A 22955-nucleotide genomic window follows, 5' to 3' on the forward strand; every position below is an offset into this window, starting at 1 on the left:
AAAATAAATTAAAATAAAGTAAAGATAACACCTCTAAAGTCGGCCAAGAACGATGAACAAATGCTCGATACCAAATGATAAGCGCTTGTGATGCTTGTTGGATGCAAAGCTATTGGTTCTTCTAGTATCCTTGCAAACACTCACAAAGAAAGCTAACTTAGATTGAACTTAGAATATTGACCTCTTAGATCCTAAGGCAACTCACTCCAGAACTAGCTTGATTCAAAACTAATCCAATGAGAATTGATTTAAACATCAAATATAAAGCAAGATTTGAAAGGAAAAGACAACACCAAAGGTTTGAATAAGCACAAGCTTTTTTATTATGGATAATCTGAGTTTTGAAGAGCATTACAAGTCATTTTATAGGCCAAATGGTCGTGGATAGACCAAGAAACTCAAAAGTCATTCAAATACAATTAATTGCATGGTGTCAATAATAGAACTTCAGTTTGTAATTTTTATTGTTAGTTTTCAGTTGTAAAAACAGAAACTATATTATGTTATTTTTGTAATTCAATTGTAAAAACAGAAGCTATATTCTGTTTTCCCCTCTATAAATAAAGTTTTCCTCTCCTCATTTGAGAGAGGTCACTTTCATTCAAGATCAGACTTTTGGTATTACACCAAATTGGTATTAGAGCTCCAAGAATCCTTAGACTGATGACTGGAAGAAGAGCAGCCCATCCAAATGGAGGAGATGCTCGTACGCAAGATCAAGAGGTGGAAGAAACCCCCACCCTCTCTCCAAGAACTACAACACGACGCTTGCCTTCCATTGAGAACTCTTTGGAGGGAATTCATGGCACTTTAATGAGTCTCCAAGAAAGTATGGACACTTTTACTCGAAGTGTTGAGATGTGGGCCACACCTCAAAATCGGGGGAATGATCAACCATTCATTCAAGAATGGGGAAGAAGAGGTAGACGTGGTGCTGGACAGCCAAGAAATTTCCTGTTTTAGCAAGAAATTCATCAAGAAAGACCTCCAAGAATGCATAGACAACCCCAAGAAAGATATCAAGAAAACCAAGAATGGAACTCATCTAGTGAATATTGATGAGAAACAGAGTAGAGACAGAAGAAAAGCACATCAAGATTTTACGTGGAAAACCCCAATCAGGGAGAAAAAACTACGGGATAAAAGGATTCTTATTAAAAGATTGATAAAAAGAAATACAACAGACCATCAGCTTAAATAGAAAAAAAAGGAAACCCTAGGGTACAATGAAAAAACAAAAATGTCCCTAGAGTACAAAACCCTAATTTCAACACTCCCCCTCAAGTTGGGGCGTAGAAGTCAATAAGACCCAACTTACTCACACATGCGTCAAACAACTATCTAGGCAGTCCCTTTGTTAAGACATTTGCAATCGTTGATTGGAAGGAATATAAGGAACACAAATGTTGCCACTATCAAGTTTTTCCTTGATGAAATGTCGATCAATCTCCACATGCTTTGTTTTGTCATGTTGAACAGGGTTATTTACTATGCTTATTGCAGCTTTATTATCATAATAGAGTTTCATTGGACCGGTATGCTCTTGATCAAGGTCTTTCAAAACTTTTTCAAGCCAAATCTCTTCACAGATTCCTAAACTCATTGCCTTGTATTCTGCCTTGGCACTATTTCTGGCAACAACACCTTACTTTTTGTTTCTCCATGTAATAAGGTTGCCCTACACAAAGGTATAATACCCTGATGTTGATTTTCTGTCTATTACAGATCCTGCCCAATCAGCATCGGTGTAAGCTTCGATTCATCGCCTTTCAGTTTTCCTGAACACCAAGCCTTTCCTTGGAGAGGTTTTCAGATATCTCAAAATGGGCTCCACTGCCCTCATGTGTTCTTCGTATGGAGACTGCATGAACTGATTTACCATACTTACTGCATAAGAGATGTCGGGTCTAGTATGAGAGAGATATATTAATTTCCCAACAAGCCACTGATATCTTTCTTTGCTAGCTGGAACACCTTTACTCATATAACTTTGCATTTGCTTCTATAGGAGTATCAACTGGTTTGCAACCTGTCATACCTGTTTCCTTAAACAAGTCTAGAGTATACTTCCGTTGGGAGATTGAAATTCCTTCTTTCGACCGAGCTATTTCCATTCCAAGGAAGTATCTTAGTTTTCCAAGGTCCTTGATTTCGAATTCCTCAGCCATCTTTGCTTTCAATCGGTCAATCTCTGAGGTATCATCGCCTGAAATAACAATACTATGTTATTTCCGATGTTTGTGTTATCCCTATTTACTTTGTTTGTTGGAGTCATAGGAATTCCGTTCACTCAATTCAATCAAGAAGCAATGGATTTGAATATATTAGACAAATGGTTAACGCCGTCTATAAACTGGAATTTTAGGACCCGGGATGACATGTGATTTATTAGATGGGCTGCTGTCAAGATAGCATCACCCCATAAATAAGAAGGAAGGGAAGTTGATAACATAAGAGATCGGGCTACTTCAACTAGGTGACGGTTTTTCCGTTCAGCCACTCCATTTTGTTGAGGGGTGTACGCACAGGAACTCTGATGGACAACTCCTTTTGAGACTAGGAATTCTCGTAGGGCGTTATTAAGGTACTCTTGACCATTATCACTCTGGAGAATAGCGATTTTGGCATTGAACTGGGTTTCTGTAGAATTGTAAAATTGTTGGAAAACTGAAGTAACTTTTGATTTGTCTGTCAGAAGGAAGACCCAGGTTAGTCTAGTATGATCGTCAATAAAGGTTACAAACCAACGCTTCCCAGTTATGATAGTAACAGGTGATGGACCCCAAACATCGCTATGGAACAGGGTGAATGGTTTAGAGGGCTTATAAGGCTGAGAAGAGAAAGAAACACGAGGTTGTTTGGCTTGGACACACACATCGCATTTCAACTTAGAAATATTAATATTTTGAAAAAGATGAGGAAACAAATAATTCATATACTGGAAATTAGGATGGCCTAGGCGATAATGCCATAACATATAATCAGTTTTAGAAACAGAAAAATGGGAAGAAAACAAACTAAGTCCTATCACATATCCTAAAGGAGGCTTCTTCAGTAAGGAAATAGAGTCCCTTATCATGTCGGGCAGTGCCACCCTGAGTTCAGATCCTGAAAAACAACAACATCAGGTGAGAAGATAACACGACACTTCAAATCCCTTGTAATTTTACTAATAGATAATAGATTGTAAGAAACTTTTGGCACATACACATCTTGGAGGATTAAACCTACAAAGGGCGACACCTATCCTTTTCCAGCAACGGGGGCAAAGGACCCATCTGCAATTTTGATCCTTTCATTTCCAGCACCAGGTTGATAAGACAAAAATTGATCAGAGGAACCAGTTAAGTGGTCTGTGGCTCCTGAATCTAATATCCATGGTTTATTACCAGTTATACTCACAAGTCCAAAGGAGTGAAAAGTACTTGATTGAGCGATGACACTTACTCCAGCTATAGTAGTAATGCTCTGAGTGGTTTCCTGATTGTGAGGCTGAGTATCTCTAGTAACAGATTCACCAACAAGAGCCTGACTTGGCTATCGTTTCTTACCATTTGGCGGTCGGCTGTGAAGCTTCCAACACTGATCTTTCGTGTGCCAGGGTTTCTTGCAATGTTCACACACTGGGGGCGGCTTACGGTTCTGTTTATCTTGGATAGGGCCAGATGTTTTGAAAGCAGCGGAATCGGTTGGTGTTACACTGTTCATGGCCCTCGACCTATCTTCCTCCAGGCAAACTTCAGAAAGACTTCCATTAGGGATGGTATAGGTCTGGTCCCCAATATACGACTTCGCACTGTATCAAATTTAGAGTTGAGTTCGGCAAGAAAGTCATACACGCGATCCGTTTCCTCAGACTGATAATGTAACACTCCTCCACAAGGATAGTTCCAAATCATTTCACGGCACAAATCCATCTCTTGCCACAAGAGAGACAGCTTGTTAAAGTAAGCAGTAACGTCCATTGTTCCCTGTTTACATTCATGGACCTTCTCATGTAGGGTATATAAACGAGAGGCATTCTGTCTCCTAGAGTAGAGTTTTTGGGCTGCCTCCCAAATATCACGGGCTGTGGCTGCATACAATAAAGGTTTTCCAACTTGAGGTTCCATACTTCCAATCAAAATCGATCTCAACAAAGAATCCTCTCCTTTCCAAATTCGCTCTTGGGGATCACTGATCCTTGGTTTTGGTATTTCACCTATCAGGTATCCAAATTTATGACACGGCCCTCAAGGGTCATTTTAATCGATTGGGACCAAGAAAAGTAATTATCATCCTTCAACTTTTCTCCAATAATAAATTTAGAAGAATTGCCTATAGCTCCAGAACATAAATTTGAGGGGTAAGTAGGGAACGAAGTTACCGAGTTTTCAGGATATGGGTTTAGATCTGGTTGGATTTTGGATGTCGATCCCAGGGCTTCCCCAATAGCAGCTATCTGCTGCTGGAACATCTCGTTCTGTCGTTTAATTTGCAATTGCAACTTGGTAACTTGATCTTGGATTATACTCTCTTGGTCCTGGTGGTATGATGAAGAATCTCCCCTCCAAACTCGCCCATGATCGGCGAAAACTGCCCTATTCGATTGCTCATATTCGGCTGAGAGACATCTACACATCTTCCATCGGTCTTTTGGTGCGGAGTGGCTGAGGGGGGAAGACCGGCTGCGATGGCAACAGATGGGAAGCGCTGGGCGACGCCAATCTTGACTGGGCGGCGTCGATCTCGCATGGAGAAGCACTGGGCATCGCCGATCTCAACTGGGCGGCGTTGGTCGGCTCTGTCTGATAGCGACCGGACCTGGTCGCGGCTGGGCAGCTTCGTTCGTCTCCGTCTGAACGCGACAGAACCGGGTCGCGATTGGTCGCCGATCTCTGCTGGGTTTGGTGGTTGGTCGTTCCTTCTTCGAAAGAATCGGTCGGCAAGTGGTAGGGCGGCGGCGGCTGGTCTGCTGGCTGGTCGGTCCGGATCTGGTCGGAATGGGTTGGGTGATCGTTACGGAAGTGGGGATGAAGAAAATATCTGTCAATGGCTTTTTGGATAATACTGGTTATATCTGGGTTATTGGTTTGAGATTCTCCTATTGGATTTTCCTCAATGGTGGCCAGGGTTTCGTCTCCATGCTCTGATACCATGATGAAAAACAGAGTAGAGAAAGAAGAAAAACACACCAAGATTTTACGTGGAAAAACCTAATCAGGGAGAAAAAACCAGGGGAAAAAAGGATTCTTATCAGAAGACTGATACAAAGAAATATAACAGACCACCAGCTTAAATAGAAAAAAAAGGGAAACCCTAGGGTACAATGAAAAACACAAAAATGCCCCTAGAGTACAAAACCCTAATTTCAACAAATATGATCAAGAAGAGTTTTTTGTGCCTAGAAGAGAAAGAGGTGAGAGATTTGAAATGAGAAGTAACACGAATGACTACAAAATGAAGATAGACTTGCCAATATACAATGGGAAACGCGACATTGAGGTATTTCTTGATTGGATAAAAAATACGGAAAGCTTCTTCACCTACATGAACTCTCCCGAGCACAAAAAAGTGCATCTAGTTGCTTAAAGTTGAAAGTCGGTGCATCGGTTTGGTGGGACCAACTAGAAGTCAACCGGAGGAGAAATGGTAAACAACCAATTCATTCATGGAAAAAGATGAAAAGATTGTTGAAAGAATGGTTCCTCCCTCCCAACTATGAGCAAACATTGTACAACCAATACCAAAATTGTAGGCAAGGAGCATGGTCGGTGGCTGCTTATATTGAAGAATTCCACCGGTTGGGAGCAAGAACGAACTTGATGGAGAACGAACAACATTTGGTTGCAAGATTTGTTGTAGGCCTATGCATGGACATCAAAGAAAAGGTAAAACTACAACATTTTTACTTATTATTTGAGGCAATTTCCTTCGCTGAATCAGTTGAACAAGTGAATGAAATTTTCTCCAAGAATTCATCAAGAAGAACCGCATGGGAAGCCTTCGCAAGTAGGAAGGCGAATGCTGCAAATAAAACATCCGACCTACCAAATCCTCCACCTTTGACCAAAGGAAACGAGAAAGAATATCAAAAAAGGGTCGAGGAGAAGAAGACACATGCAGTTCTCAAGAAAAAAACTCAAAATCCTTACCATAAGCCCTCTTTGGGCAAGTGTTTTCGATGTGGCCAAGCTGGTCATCTATCCAATGCGTGCCCTCAGCGAAAAACAGTAACTTACATGGGAGGAAGAAGAAGAAGAAATGTGATTGAAAACAGTGAAGAAAATGAAGAGAAGGCTGAATTTATTGAACCAGATGATGGAGATAGACTGTCTTGTGTTCTTCAATGGATGATAGTTGCTCCTAAAGAAGACTCTAAGCCCCAAAGGCATTGTCACTTCAAAACAAGGTATACAATCAACAATAAAGTGTGCAATGTCATTATAGGCAGTGGAAGTAGTGAGAATTTTGTCTCCAAAAAGCTAGTGGTAGCCTTAAATCTTAAGGTGGAAGCTCATCCAAACCCTTACAAGATAGGTTGGGTGAAAAAAGGCGGCGAAGTATAAGTGAAATTTGACCATCCCTAATCAGTAGTAGCTATAAAGACCAAATAGCGATGTGTTAGACATGGATGTCTATCATATTCCTTTAGGAAGACCTTGGCAATTTGACACTCGAACCTTGCATAAGGGGAAAGAAAATACTTATGAATTTTAGTGGATGGGTAAGAAAGTGGTACTACTTCCACTAAAAAAGAAGACAACAGCCACTTGTTTATTACAATCAGTGGCAAAACATTGATGAAAGAAAGGGAGGCTGACATCCTTGGACTTGTTGTCGAAAAGCCCGAGGAAACACAAAAAGATGGAGTCCCACCGGAAGTACAAAAGCTGTTCGATGAATTTCCTCCCAAGAGAGGAACCTGAAGGGTTGCCCCCCTTGTGAAATATACAACACCACATTGATCTAGTTCCGGGAGCTACTTTACCGAATTTACCTCACTACAGGATGTGTCCAAAGGAGTACGGAATTCTCCACTAACATATCGAAGAATTGCTGTAAAAAAGACACATTAAACCAAGTTTAAGTCTGTGTGAAGTACCAGCTCTACTCACGCCCGAAAAAGATGCAGTTGGAGAATGTGCATGGATAGTGGAGCCATCAATTGAATCACGATGAAGTATTGTTTTCCAATTTCTTGAATAAGTGATTTGGTCAATCAACTTGGAGGAGCCTTAATCTTTTCAAAGGTGGATTTGAAGAGTGGATACCACCAAATATGAATTAGGCCGGGAGATGAGTGGAAAACGACCTTTAAGACTAACGAAGGCTGGATTGAGTGGCTTGTCATCAAATGCTCAGAGCATTTTCATGAGACTTATGAATCAAGTACTTCATCCTTTCCTTAACAAATTTATCGTTGTATATTTTGACAATATTTTGGTTTATTGGGAACCTTGAAGAACATTTACGACATCTTCGTAGCTTATTTCAAGCTTTGACATCTGACACAGTTGTAATCACAAAAAATGCCACATTCTTATGAAGGAGATTGCTTTCATTGACTTCCTAATTGGCCAAAATCAAATCAAAGTTGATCCAAAGAAGATTGAAGCAATCACTTGATAGGCCTCCAATTATACTGCAATATCAAAGAAGAAAGAATAGAGGAAATCAGCGGTTGAGTCGGTTAAGGAGGTTGGGGACCACAGCTAAACTACTTTCAATTCTGTTGGGAGAAGTTGGGGTTTAAAAGAAGAAAGAAACCGAAAGAGAAGGCATTGAAGATTGAATATCTTAAGTAAGGGAAGTGAGTTCTCGAGGGTGGGAGTTCGGGAAAGTCTATCGTGTAGAATCAGTCGCGGAGTGCCGCTCATCGCCTACTTCATCTACTAGGCGATCGTGTAGTGTTGATGAGCGATCGCGTAGTGTCTATAGGTGATCGTATAGCGTTAGTAAGCGATCGTGTAGTGTTGGTGAGCGATCGTGTAGTTTATAAGCGATTGTGTAGTGAATGTAAACGATCGTTTAGTGTTTGTAAGCGATCGCGTAGTAATAGTAAGCGATCGTATAGTTGTTGATTGACACTCATCGTTTAATAAAGAAAGTTCATCGTTTAGTTGTTATGTTGTGCGATTGTGTCAACTCACTTAATCAATAAATACCTTTTAAAAGATCAGTTTCCTATCTAATTGGTATCAGAGCAACCACTTGGGCAGGCATGGCTCAGAAACGCTTTGAGGAAAAGCTGGAGTTTTTAAACCAGGAGATTTTTGGACTCAGAGTCGAAATGCAGAAATTGCCAACCATATAGGAGAATTTGGCGTCATTAGCGAAGAGCATTGAGCGATTGGGATTGCAAGCAAAGAAACATCAACAGATGCTCATTTCCTATGTTACGGAAATGACGAAGGGAAAGGCGAAAGTGACAGAGGAGGCAAAAGGATCGAATGTCAATAATGTGTGTGGAACGAATAGTTCAGTGAAAGCAGCCGATGAAGAAGTGACTCGCGATCGAAGTAAATTCAAGAAAGTGGAGATGCCGGTGTTTAGTGGAAGTGATCCAGATGTGTGGTTATTCAGAGCAGATCGCTATTTTCAGATTCATAAACTGACTAAATCTGAGAAGATGACGGTGGCGGTTGTGAGTTTCACGGTGTCGCGTTAGACTGGTACCGGTCGAAGGAAGGTAGAAAGCCATTCAAAGATTGGGAAAATTTGAAGAAAAGGATGTTAGTGCGATTTCGATCTTTAAGAGGGATCGATTTGTGGAAGGTTCTTGGCTATTAAACAGGAAACTACTGTAGAAGCATATCGAAATCTATTTGATAAATTGGTAGCGCCATTGCCACATCTACCGAATGAAATATTAGAGGAGACATTCATGAACGGATTAGTGCCGTGGATAAAAGTTAAGGTCGAATGTTGGATCCGTCCGAGTTAGCACAAATGATGTCGTTAGTGCAGCGTGTTGAAGATAGAGAAAATGCACGGGTCGGGCGCGAATGTACGGAGGTAAGATCCTAAACGAACTCTTCGAAATTTAATATAGAAAGTACAAGTAAAACGGGAGGTGGTAGTGAACTGAAAGAGGGAGGGAAGTCGGGAGAGTCATTTTCGATGAGGACAATCATGTTACGAGGAGTGTCGAATAACGATAATCGGAGAGAAATTCCGGCAAGAAGGTTAGCAAATGTTGAATTCCAGTCGAAGAGAGAGAAAGGACTTTGTTTCCGGTGCGATGAAAAGTATACTGTTGGGCATCGGTGCAAAGGGCGCGAATTGAGAGAACTGAGATTACTTGTTGTGCATACGTCCGGTGAAGAATTGGAGTTGCACGAAGAAGATGAAATAAGAGAAGAGACGCTGGAATTGAATTTGTTGACGTTGAATGAAAAATATCGCCGATAGCCAAACTTTCTGTGAATTCGATTGTGGGATTGACGAACCCTCGAACAATGAAGATTAAAGGGGAGATCAAAGGAGAACCGGTGATGATACTGGTTGACTGTGGAGCTATCCTTATTTCATATCAGAAGGATTGGCGAATCGTTTGCAGTTGGAAATCACGAAAACGACAAATTATGGAGTAGTTTTGGGATCGGGAACCGCAGTGCGAGGTAAGGGGGTATGCAAGAATGTGGAAATGAGGTTGGGAGATTAGAGGGTGAACGATAACTTCCTGCCGTTAGAACTAGGAAGTGTTGACGTGATTTTGGGGATGCAGTGGTTACATTCTTTGGGAAAAACCTGTCGATTGGTGGAATCTCACTATGGCATTTGCTCATGAGGGTCGAAAGATTACTTTGCAGGGGATCCAAGTCTGACGAAAGCAAGAATCAGTCTGAAATGTATGTTGAAAACCTAGGAGGCTGAAGATCAGGGATTCTTGGTTGAATGTAGAATGATAAGTAGAGGTGAGTTTGTGGTAGAGTAAGGGGGAAGCGAGGAAGCCGACCCAATACCAGAATCTCTATCGATCCTGCTAAACAAGTTTCAGAACATATTTGAATGGTCGGAGGAATTGTCCCCCGTCGGAGTATAGAGCATCACATCCACTTGAATGAAGGAACTAGTCTAATAAATGTTCGTCCATACAAATATGCGTATCATCAGAAGGCTGAGATGGAGAAATTGGTCGAAGAAATGTTGGATTCGGGCATCATTAGACCAAGCACCAGTCCCTACTCCAGTCCCATTCTACTGGTTAGAAAGAAGGACGGAGGGTGGATATTTTGTGTGGATTACCGTGCTCTTAACACTGCCACCATTCCGACAAATTTCCAATTCCTGTGGTGGAAGAACTTTTCGACGAATTAAATAGAGTTGCTCTCACTAAAGGATTTGAAGTTAGGCTATCATCAAATAAGGATGAATCCGTGGGATGTTAAGAAGACTACCTTCCGGACACATGAAGGGCGTTATGAATTTCTAGTAATGCCTTTCGGTTTAACTAATGCACCTTTCACATTTCAGACACTGATGAATAATATATTCAGGCCTTACTTACGCCATTTTGTGTTAGTATTCTTTGATGATATACTTGTGTATAGTGGAAATCTAGAAGAGCATTTGCAGCATCTAGAAGTGATATTATCAGTATTAAGGGAACATGAACTTTATGCTAATAAGAAGTGTCAGTTTGCAAGAGACAGAGTGGAATATTTGGGGCATATCATTTCAAAGCAAAGGGTGGAGGTCGATCTAGAGAAGGTGCAGGCAGTGTTGGATTGGCCGGTGCCTAAGACAATGAAGGAGGTGCGGGGGTTCTTGGGATTGTCTGGCTGTTACCGGAGGTTCGTACAAAACTATGGCAGTATAGCGGCTGCTTTGACACAGATTTTGAAAGGAGGGACTTTTCAGTAGACAGAGGATGCTCAGTATGCTTTTGAGAAGCTCAAAACTGCTATGATGACACTACTCATGTTGGCGTTACCAGATTTCAGCATACCCTTGCATAGGCGCGGTGCTAGTGCAGTAGAGACAGCCGATAGCTTTTTACAGCCATACTCTATCATTGAGAGACCATGCGAAGCCGGTATGTGAGAGGGAGTTGTTAGACGGTCATGGCCGTGCAGAGATGGCGACTTTATTTGTTAGGAAGACGATTTGTCATCAAAACGGATCAGAAGGCATTGAAGTTTTTACTTGAACAGAGGATGATACAACCGCAACATTAGAAATGGGTAGCTAAATTGCTTGGTTATGATTTTGAAGTAGTCTATCATCCAGGATTGGAGAATGGGGTCGTGAATGCATCATCCAGAGCGGATATGGAGACTTATTTGGCCCAGTTATCGGCCCTTACTTTGATTGATATGGCTGTAATTCAGAAGGAAGTAGAGCAAGATGATCGGTTACAATGAATTAAAGGCCGAGTACTGAGGAAGGAGGACAGAGTACAAGGTTTTTCTCTCCATCAAGACGTGCTGAAGTAGAAAGGGAGGTTAGTACTTTCCACTACCTCGTCTTTGATGCCTACAATCTTGCATACATATCATGACTCTGTGCTTGGTGGCCACTCGTGACCCTTACTTTGATTGATATGGCTGTAATTCAGAAGGAAGTAGAGCAAGATGATCGGTTACAATGAATTAAAGGCCGAGTACTGAGGAAGGAGGACAGAGTACAAGGTTTTTCTCTCCATCAAGGCGTGCTGAAGTAGAAAGGGAGGTTAGTACTTTCCACTACCTCGTCTTTGATGCCTACAATCTTGCATACATATCATGACTCTGTGCTTGGTGGCCACTCGTGATTCCTGAGGACATACAAGAGAATATCTGGGGAGTTGTATTGGTAAGGAATGAAGAGAGCTGTTAAGAAGTATGTGGAAGAGTGTGTGGTTTGCCAGAAGAATAAATTGATAGTCTTGTCCTCAGCAGGGTTATTAATGCCGCTCCCTATTCTTGATGTTGTATGGGCTGACATATCGATGGATTTCATTGAAGGATTACCTAAGGCCAAGGGGTATGATGTGATTTTAGTGGTAGTCGATAGATTGAGCAAGTATGCTCATTTTCTTGCCTTTAAAACATCCTCTGAATGCTGATGTGGTAGCAATTGTATTCTGTAGAGAAATAGTAAAGTTGCACGGGGTGCTGAAGTCAATTGTCTCAGACCGAGACAAGGTGTTTGTGAGTCACTTCTGGCAGGAGTTGTTCTGGCTGTCGAGTACTTGCTCCATCGCAGGACAACATATCATCCTCAGTCGGATGGTTAGACAGAAGTGGTAAACCGCAGCGTGGAAATGTACTTGAGGTGCTTCTGTGGGGAGCATCCTAAAGAATGGATTAACTGGTTGCATTGGACGGAATACTGGTATAATACTACGTATAATGCCTCCACTGGCTTTTCCCCTTTTCAGATTGTATATGGATGTCAACCTCTAGTGTTGATTTACTGTGGAGATGATTTCACTGGGAATGCGACTTTGGACCAACAAATGCAGGATAGGGATGCTGCACTGCGAGTACTTAAGGAGCATTTGAGGGTGGCTCAAGAGAAAATGAAGAAGTTTGTGGATAGGAAACGACGGGATATAGAATTTCAAGTTGGGGATTGGGTATGGCTGAAGTTGCGTCCCTATCACCAAATTTCAGTTCGGAAAAAACGGTGTGTGAAATTATCTCCCAAGTATTATGGGCCATATCAGGTGATTGACAGGGTGGGATTAGTAGCTTACAAGTTGGAGCTTCCATCAACAATGTCGATCCATCCAGTTTTTCATGTGTCACAACTAAAAAAGGTGGTTGGACAGCTAGAAGGAAAGTCATCTGTAGATCCTTTAGCCAATGAAAATCATACTTGGCTACCTGAACCAGAGGCTGTATTGAGCTCTTGACCTGGGTTGTCACATCGGGGACGTGAAGTTTTGGTGAAATGGAAAGGACTGCCAGAGCATGAGGCGACTTGGGAGGTATTGGATGATTTCCAGACTCAATTTCTGGAATTTTACCTTGAGGACAAGGTAAAGGTGGGAGGGGAGGTAATGATAGGCCTCCAATTATCCTGCAATATCAAAGAAGAAGAATAGAGGAAATAAGGGGAAATCGGTGGTTGAGTCAGTTAAGGAGGTTGGGGACCACATCTAAACTACTTTCAATTCTGTTAGGAGAAGTTGGGGTTTAAAAGAAAAAAGAAACCGAAAGAGAAGGCATTGAAGGTTGAATAGAGTAAGGGAAGTGAGCTCTCGAGGGTGGGAGTTCGGGAAAGTTTATCGTGTAGAATCAGTCACAGAGTGTCACTCATTGCCTACTTCATCTACTAGGCGATCGTGTAGAAGAGCTTCAGCAATCATGTAGTGTTGGTGAGCGATCGCGTAGTGTCTGTAAGCAATCGTATAGCGTTAGTAAGCAATTGTGTAGTGTTGGTGAGCGATCGTGTAGAGTTTGTAAGCGATTGTGTTGTGAATGTAAACGATCATTTAGTGTTTGTAAGCGATCGTTTAGTTGTTGATTGACACTCATCGTTTAATAAAGAGCAAGTTCATCGTTTAGTTGTTATGTTGTGCGAAAGTTAACTCACTTAATCAATAAATACTTTTTAAAAGATCAGTTTCCTATCATTACTCAATGGACAACTCCATCAACAATAAAAGATATCCAAGCCTTCCTTGGCTTAGCATCATTTTACAGGAAGTTTATTAAAAACTTCAGCTCCATTGTAGCATCGATTACTAATTGTTTCAAGAAAGGCAGCTTCATATGGGGTAAAAAAACAACAGTCCAGCTTTGATTGTATTAAGAAGAAGTTAAGCACAAGCCCTGTTTTGAAATTACCAGATTTTTCAGCCCCATTTGAAGTAGCAATGGATGCTTGTGTAGGAATTGGTGGTGTTTTGTCTCAACAAGGACACCCAATTGAATACTTCAGCGAAAAGCTTAGTAACTCAAGAAAAACTTGGACTACCTATGAGCAGGAGTTGTATGCTCTTGTTAGAGCCCTTAGATAGTGGGAACATTATCTACTTTCCAAGGAGTTTGTATTAATAGATTATTTCTCATTAAAATACTTACAATCTCAGAAGAACATAAGCCGTTTGCATGCAAGGTGGAATTCTTTCATACAAAGGTTTGACTTAGTCATTAAACACCAATTGGGCAAAGAAAATAAAGTGGCTGATGCCCTAAGTCGAAAAGGCCTAATTCTTACTACTTTAGCCATGGAAGTAACGACTTTCTCCCACCTTCCCGAACTATTCAAGGATGACAATGATTTTGCAGACATTTGGTACAAATGTGCTCACTATTTGAATGTTGAAGACTTCCATATTATGAATGGCTTCCTATTCAAAGGAGAACGACTATGTATCCCTTCACACTTCTCTTCGAGAAGCCCTCCTAAAAGAAGCTCACTCTGGAGGTTTAGTAGGGCACTTTGGCTAAGACAAAACATTTGAATTAGTATCCAAACGATTCTATTCGCCACAACTTCGAAAGGATGTTAATAATTTTGTCAAAAGATATGCTATTTGTCAAAAAGCCAAAGGAAATTCTACAAATGCCAGATTATATACTCCATTACCAATCCCCACAACCATTTGGGAAGACCTATATGTTGACTTTATTCTTGGTCTACCCAAAACACAAAGAGGATATGATGTAGTCATGGTGGTTGTGGATCGTTTCAGCAAAATGACCCATTTTCTAGTATGCAAAAAAACGAGTGATGCAATCTATATTGCTAACTTATTCTTCAGATAGGTAGTTCAACTTCATGGAATACCAAAATCAATCGTTTCAGATAGAGACGTGAAATTCTTAAGTCATTTGTGGCGTACTTTATGGAAGAAGTTTGACAATGGTTTGAAATTCAGCACCACTTGACATCCACAAACTGATGGCCAGACTGAAGTAACCAATAGAACTTTGGGAAATCTCATGCAATGTTTAAGTGGTTCACGACCAAAGCAATGGGATTTGTCCCTTGCTCAAGTGGAGTTTGTTTTCAATAACATGAAGAATAGATCAATGGGAAGATGCCCATTCGAAGTAGTATATACTCAACCTCTTAGACTCACATTTGATCTTACCCATTTACCTTCTTTTGTGGATATTAGTTTGAAGCTGAAAGTATGATTGAAAGAATAGAAGAATTGCACCGAGAAGTTCATGACCATTTAAAGAAGACCACACAGTCTTACAAAGAAACTAAAGACAAGTCACGAAGAGAAGTCAATTTTAAAGGAGACCTTGTAATGATCCACCTACGTAAGACAAGGTTCCCAGCTGGAACTTACAACAAGCTGAAAGATAGACAAATGGGCATTTTAAAGTCCTATAAAGATATGGTTCGAATGCTTATCACATTGAGCTACCGATTGACCTTCACATCAATCCAGTTTTCAATGTAGCAGATTTGAAACCCTACTTTGCTCCTGATGATTTCTTGTTAGCTTCTTGATAAACCTCGAGGACGAGTCTGAATTTTAAGGGGATGGAATATGGTGTAAATAACAGAACTTCAGTTTGTAAGTTTTTATTGTTAGTTTTCAGTTGTAAAAATAGAAACTATATTATGTTATTATAATTCAATTGTAAAAACAAAAGCTATATTCTGTTTTCCCCTCTATAAATAAAGTTTTCCTCACCTCATTTGAGAGAGATCACTTTTATTTAAAATCAGACTTTTGGTATTACACTATTGCACATTGTAGAAAATAACACCTAGAAACTTGAAACTTAATTGCATACTAAATTATAAGTCAAAATGCAGAACTAGAAATGTAGAAAGTATTCAAATTGCCTTAAATCTCTCCTCTAGAAGGCAGAAAAGTAGATGTGCACGTTTGACAAGGTTTGACATCACATTTCCCCATGTAGTGCACACGCATTTTCTTCACAAAATTTGCAAACTTTTTTTGACCACCGTGTCATCTTCATATCATTCTCTTCTTGATTCATTGAACTAACATTATATAAAACTTTGGTCTCAAAATTATTTGTTGGTTCTTGTGAATTTGCTAGTATTTGAAGATGTAATGTAAATGCCTCTTGAATCTTCTTGTAATTGATCCTTCTACATGCAATGGTTCAAGGTTGAATTCGCACCAGGGTATTGTTAGGCCTCCTATCATTAAAACTTGTGTTAGAAGGAACAAGCAGCCTGTTGATGTTGGGCCTAGTCAGTAATGGGCATTTATTATCTTTTGTTATGTTTTGGGCTAGTTGCTTGTGTTGTCTAACATATATTTTGTGTTTTGTGTGGTGTTTGAGTTATGGAATATTTTATTGTACTAACTGGATAGAGTGAACTTGGGAGAGGTTCGACACTCTCGAATCGGCCGGTTGGCTTGTATTATCGTAATTTCAATATCAATATCACAAAGGTGGACCTAGTGTCCTTGCAGAAATTTAGACCATTTTGGGCATGCAATGGCTCCGGAAGCCTAACAATGAGTATTAATTGGAAGAATCTATGCATGATGTATATGATGGTGACGCGAAGTTAATCTTGAAGGGTGATCCGACATTGGCACAAATGGAAGTCTTGTTAAAAATGTTGACAAAAACTTGGCAACCCGAAGATCAAGGATTCCTTGTTGACTTTTGGGCATTGGGCATTCCGAAAGAAGACAGGCAAGTAATGCTTCAAAAAGGACATTGGAGGAGCATCGGCCAATAGTAGAGAAATTGATTGAAGAACATGAGGATGTGTTTAACATGCCTGAAGGCCCTCGCAGTCAGATGTCACCAAATCCAGTTGAAAGAGGGGAGTGATCCTACCAAGGTTCACCCATATTGGTATATGTTGAAAAAAAGGAAGAAAGGAACCCAAGATTTACGTGGAAAACCCTAGATCAGGGAGAAAAAACCACGATAGAGACTGATTTTTATTATTAATTCTGATACACAAAGTACATGAGAATAGGCCAAATAAATAGACTAGTGGGAAGCCCTAGGGTACATACAATTACTAAAATACACCGAAATCAAAGCTTTGTCTCAGTAACCCTTTTGTGAGCACATCTGCAATTTGCTGATTTGAGGGAACATAAGAAATGCATATACTTCCGTTGTCAAGTCTTTCCTTGATGAAGTGCCAGTCGATCTCAACGTGTTTTGTTCTGTCATGCTGAACAGGATTCTTAGCAATACTTATTGTTGCCTTATTGTCACAAAGCAGTTTCATTGGGAGCTCATTGTCTTGATGAAGATTTGACAACACTTTTATCAACCAAATTTCTTCACATATCCCTAAACTCATGGGATATTCAGCTTTCGCACTACTTCTGGTCACAACTCCCTGTTTCTTGCTCCTCCAGGTCACTAGATTACCCCAAACAAATGTGCAATATCCAAATGTTGATTTTCTATCAATAACAAACCCTGCCCAATCAGAATCAGTATAGGCTTCAATGCAACGTTTATCAGACTTCTTGAACATTAACCCCTTACCTGGTGTACCTTTTAGATATCGTAGGATGTGTTCAACTGTTGTCATGTGTTCCTCATAAAGAGCCTGCATAAACTGACTGACAACACTCACTACATATGAAATATCGGGTCTCGTATGAGATAAGTATATCAATTTCTCAACTAACTGCTGATACATTTCTTTATTGACTGGGACACTGTTGCTGGTATTGCTGAGCTTTGAATTATATTCAACTGGGGTGTCAGTAGGTTTGCACCCAGTCATTCTTGTTTCCGTTAGAAGATCAATCATGTATTTCCGTTGGGACACTGAGATTTTGTCCCTTGACTGGGCTACTTCCATTTCGAGAAAGTATCTTAACTTCCTGGTCTTTAATTTCAAATACTTTGGCCATTTTTGCTTTGAGTTTCACAATTTCATCATCATCATCACCGGAGAGCACAATATCGTCAACATACACGATGAGAACAACCTTTCCTGAAGTTGACTTCTTTGTAAATAGTGTGTGATCTGAGTGTCCTTGGGTATACCCTTGTCCTTTGACAGGAGACTGTTTCAACCCATATAGCGACTTCCTCAGTCGGTAGAGTCACTGTTTGAACTGATCTTCAAATTCGGGGGAGGATTCATGTAAACTTCCTCCTCAAGTTCTCCATTGAGAAAGGCATTCTTTACATCTAGTTGATGCAGAGGCCAATCTCTATTAACTGCAACTGATAGTAATACTCGGATAGTATTGAGTTTAGCCATGGGAGAGAATGTCTCCGAATAATCTACCCCAAAGGTTTGGGTAAACCCTTTTGCAACTAACCTGACCTTGTACCGATCAACAGTCCCGTTTGAAACTTTATAGTGAAAACTCATTTGCATCCAACTGTCTTGTGCCCTTTGGGTAGGATCACCTAGTCTCATGTTCCATTTTTCTCAAGAACCCTCATCTCCTCCATAACAGCGGCTTTCCAAACGTCAGTTCCCATTGCTTCCTGTATGTTACTCGGTATCACTCCTGTATTTAAACTGGTGGTAAAAGCCCAAAATTCAGATGACAGGTTATTGTAAGTCATGTAACTATGCATAGGGTACCTTGTACATGATCGAATACATTTTTTCAGGGCTATTGGAAAATCAAGAGAAGCATCATGCTCCTTCAGTCTGTCAGAATTTCCATTGTGATCGCTAGTCTCTTCTGCCTGGGTTTCATCTTCAGATATCACCTTTTCACCATTATTTCTAGTATCACTCACATTTTCAAGAGTTGTGTCCGAATCATTATTTATCGTCGTCTTCCCATCTGCTATAGTGGTGTTGTCAGCACCTTTTCCTCCTTTTTCCTCTCTGCATTCGTTAGCCTCAATACAAGTATCAATCTCATTGATTTCAGGAATACACATATCTAATGTCGCGTTTGACTCATGGATCGGAACCGGAGGTGCAACAGGTGACACTGCTTCCTTCCTGAGATCCTTCCTATAGTATGTTATCCATGGGACTTAATTGGTAGGGAGGATAGGACCGACATGTTCGGGAATGGGAGATGACTCCAAGGGAATGTATAAGTGGACCAGTTAGTCTCTTCACTAGATGTCTCCCCCTGAAGATGGCTTACAGGGAAGAAGGGTTGATCCTCAAGGAAGGTGATATCCATGGAAACAAAATATTTGCGAGTGGATGGGTGGTAACATTTATACCCACACTGATGAAGTGGATACCCAACAAAGACGCATTTTTTAGCACGAGGGGTAAATTTCGTGCTGTTTGGACCATGGGAGTGAACAAAAGCAACACAGCTAAAAACTCGAAGTGGTACATTGGAGACTAAACGAGTAGTGGGGACTCTTTCAAACAGTCTAATGGGTTTTGAAAGTTGAGGACCCGGGAAGGCATTTGGTTGATTAAGTGAGCAGCAGTAAGGATGACATCATCCGATAGGTAAGACGGGAGTGATGTGGATAGCATCAAGGACCTGGCCACTTCCACCAAATGATGATTTTTCCTTTCGACTATCCCGTTTTGTTGGGGAGTGTAGACACACGAACTCTGGTGGACAATCCGTTTGGATGCAAGGAACTCCTAGAAGGAAGTGTTAAAGAATTCCCGCCCATTATCACTTCTCAAAATACCAATCCTGGCACTAAACTGGGTTTCAACAGTGGCATAGAGTTGCTGGAATACAGATAACACTTCAAACAGTCTAATGGGTTTTGAAAGTTGAGGACCCGGGAAGGCATTTGGTTGATTAAGTGAGCAGCAGTAAGGATGGCAACACCCGATAGGTAAGACGAGAGTGATGTGGATAGCATCAAGGACCTGGCCACTTCCACCAAATGACGATTTTTCCTTTCGACTATCCTTTTTGTTGGGGAGTGTAGGCACACGAACTCTGGTGGACAATCCGTTTGGATGCAAGGAACTCCTGGAAGGAAGTGTTAAAGAATTCCCGCCCATTATCACTTCTCAAAATACCAATCCTGGCACTAAACTGGGTTTCAACAGTGGCATAGAGTTGTTGGAATACAGATAACACTTCAAACAGTCTAATGGGTTTTGAAAGTTGAGGACCCGGGAAGGCATTTGGTTGATTAAGTGAGCAGCAGTAAGGATGGCAACACCCGATAGGTAAGACGAGAGTGATGTGGATAGCATCAAGGACCTGGCCACTTCCACCAAATGACGATTTTTCCTTTCGACTATCCCGTTTTGTTGGGGAGTGTAGGCACACGAACTCTGGTGGACAATCCGTTTGGATGCAAGGAACTCCTGGAAGGAAGTGTTAAAGAATTCCCGCCCATTATCACTTCTCAAAATACCCAAGTAAACACTTCAGACTTATCAGTGAGAAGAAATACCCAAGTAAGCCAAGTGTGGTCATCCATAAACGTGACAAACCAGTGTTTCTCTGTGGAGGTTGTGATTGGTGAGGGACCCCAAACATCACTGGACTAAGGTGAAGGGTTTGGATGGTTTATAGGGCTGGGAATGAAAGGAGACACGACTCTGTTTGGCACGAATACACACATCAAAATTTAAAGAAGATATATTAATATTGTGAAATAAATGCGGAAATAAGAATTTCATGTATTGAAAGTTTGGATGGGTAATGCCATAACAGAAAATCATTCTCATAAATAGAAAAATTTAAAGAGACAAGGCTAGTCCTATAATCATTCCTAGAGGAAGCATCATTAGTCAGGAAGTAGAGTCCCCTATCGTGTCGGGCAGTGCCAATCATCGTCCCCGAGCTCAGATCCTAAAATAAAACAGAGTCGGGTGAAAATACTGCCTGACAATTCAGATCTCTTGTAATCTTATTGATGGATAACAAATTATATGAAATTTTAGGAACATGCAAAATATCCTGCAAAACCAAACCCTCAAACGGAGATAAATGCCCTTTCCCTGCAACAAGTGCGAACGACCCATCTGCAATCCTAATTCGTTCGTTATTGACACTTGGACAATATGAGAGCAACTGATCAGAGGTACCAGTAAGATGATCTGTCGCCCCCTGAGTCAACAATCCAAGGTTTTTTTCCGTTAATATTAATAAGACTAAAAGACTGGATATTACCTGACTGGGCGATGGCACTGACTCCAACCGTACTTAGGCTGGTCGTACTATCTGCTGAGGGTTGTTGCTGAGGATTCTCATTTACTGAGTCACTCACAAAGGCACGTCCAGAGGTTGATTTGTCATGTGACTGGCGACGTTTACTATTTGGGGGCCGCCCATGTAGCTTCCAACACTGGTTCTTTGTATGCCACGACTTTTTACAATGCTCACAGACAGGAGTGGGCCTTTTATCACTGTTAGTACTGGAGGACTTAGTGACAAAAGTCGTAGCATTAGTAGAGGTAATGACTGGGTTATTCATTGCAGTTGATCTATCTTCCTCCAGGCATATTTCTGAACAAACTTTCATGAGAGAGGGAGTAGGGCGTTGCCCCAGAATCCAACTCCAAACGGCATCAAACTTCAAATTTAATCCGGCCAGGAAGTCATAGACATAATCGCTTCTTCAATAGAGTCATGAGTACATTTCCAGATTGTCTCCTTACAAAGATCCATCTCCTGCCACAATAGAGTCATTTTATTAAAATAGGACGTTACGTCCATAGTGCCTTGCTTACATTCATGTGTCTGTTTCCGTAACGTATAGAGTCAGGATTCATTCTGCCTCTTTGAATAAAGTTGTTGAATAGCATCCCAAATATCCTTGGCAGTTGTAGCATAGAGTAACGGTCTGCCAATCTGGGGTTCCATATTGTTAATCAAAACAAATCTCAACAGTAAGTCTTCTCCATTCCAGATTCGCTCCTGAGGGTCTCCTGGAACGGGCTTAGGTATCTCTCCAGTCAAGTATCCAAACTTATGACGTCCTTCCAAGGCCATTCTGATGGATTGAGACCAGGAAAAGTAGTTCTGGCCATTCAATTTCTCTCCAGTAATAAACCCTACAGAATTTCCCATGGATCCAGACAGGATATTTGTAGTGGGTAAAATAGGGAAATAATTTACTGGGTTTTCAGAGTATACTAGTATGTTGGCCGAGAAATCTGGTTGAGAGTGTCCCAAGAACCTTCGAAATTTGCAAACTGCTGCTGTAGATGGGCAAAACGCCGTAGGAGATCACCTGTAGACCTCCGACAAAGCTGATGTGCAGATCCGACCGTCAGCGCCATCGGAGCAGACTGCTGATGAGAAGTCGCACTGGCTGTTGGTTCTGCTCGACCACAACAGCTGTTTGGAAGCAGATGGGAAGTCGCGACCGGTTGGGTCGACCGATGAGGAGGTGTAGTTGGGGTCATGCGGTTGGAAACGTGGCAGTTGGGAGTGGTCGAGCGGCTGGAACATCCGCGGCGCTTGGGAGTGGTTGAGTGGCTGGAAATCGTCGGGGTCGCGTGGCTGGGCGATTTTCGGTTCGGCTGTGATTGGGATCTGGTCGGCTGGGGATGGACGACTGGAACTGGGCTGATTAGGGTTAGGGTCTGAAACGGATTGGATGATTTTCGGCAGCGCGGCTTGGAGGTATTGTTCCATGGCTTCCCGAATGGCTTTGGTGATATCGGCTTCTCGACTAGTTCCAATGGAGGTTGCTGATGAGAATCTAGTCTATTTTCATCAATGATGGCTAGGGTTTCGTCGCCATACTCTGACACCATGTTGAAAAAAGAGGAAGAAAGGAACACAAGATTTACGTGGAAAACCTAGATCAGGGAGAAAAAACCACGATAGAGACTGATTTTATTATTAATTCTGATATACAAAGTCACGAGAATAGGCCAAATAAAGAGACTAGTGGGAAGCCTTAGGGTACATACAATTACTAAAATACCCCTAGGGTTACAAGCTGTTTTTCGATAGTATCCACATGCGCAAAAGAACGAGATCGAACGGTTAATCAATGACAATCAGCTGGAATCATTCGTCCTAGCATTAGCCTGTTTTCTTGTCCGGTTATACTTGTGAAGAAGAAAGATGGTAGCTGGAGATTTTGTGTGGATTATCATTCAGTTGATTGTGCAATGGTAGTAGATAAGTTTTCGGTTCCTATGATAGACGAATTGTTGGATGAGTTGAACGGTGCGAAGGTCTTTTC

At 41.2% G+C, this 22955-nt stretch overlaps 1 protein-coding gene across 2 annotated transcripts in view; it reads left to right on the top strand.

The window, feature by feature from the left end:
* Positions 1-22955, top strand: part of LOC120077504 (peptide chain release factor PrfB1, chloroplastic-like) — a 50118-nt gene that overhangs the window by 24099 nt on the left and 3064 nt on the right. The window lies entirely within an intron of this gene.

Source organism: Benincasa hispida, chromosome 5, assembly GCF_027475165.1.
Source record: "Benincasa hispida cultivar pf3 chromosome 5, pf3_genome.v1.1, whole genome shotgun sequence".
In the NCBI taxonomy this organism is placed as follows: Eukaryota; Viridiplantae; Streptophyta; class Magnoliopsida; order Cucurbitales; family Cucurbitaceae; genus Benincasa; species Benincasa hispida.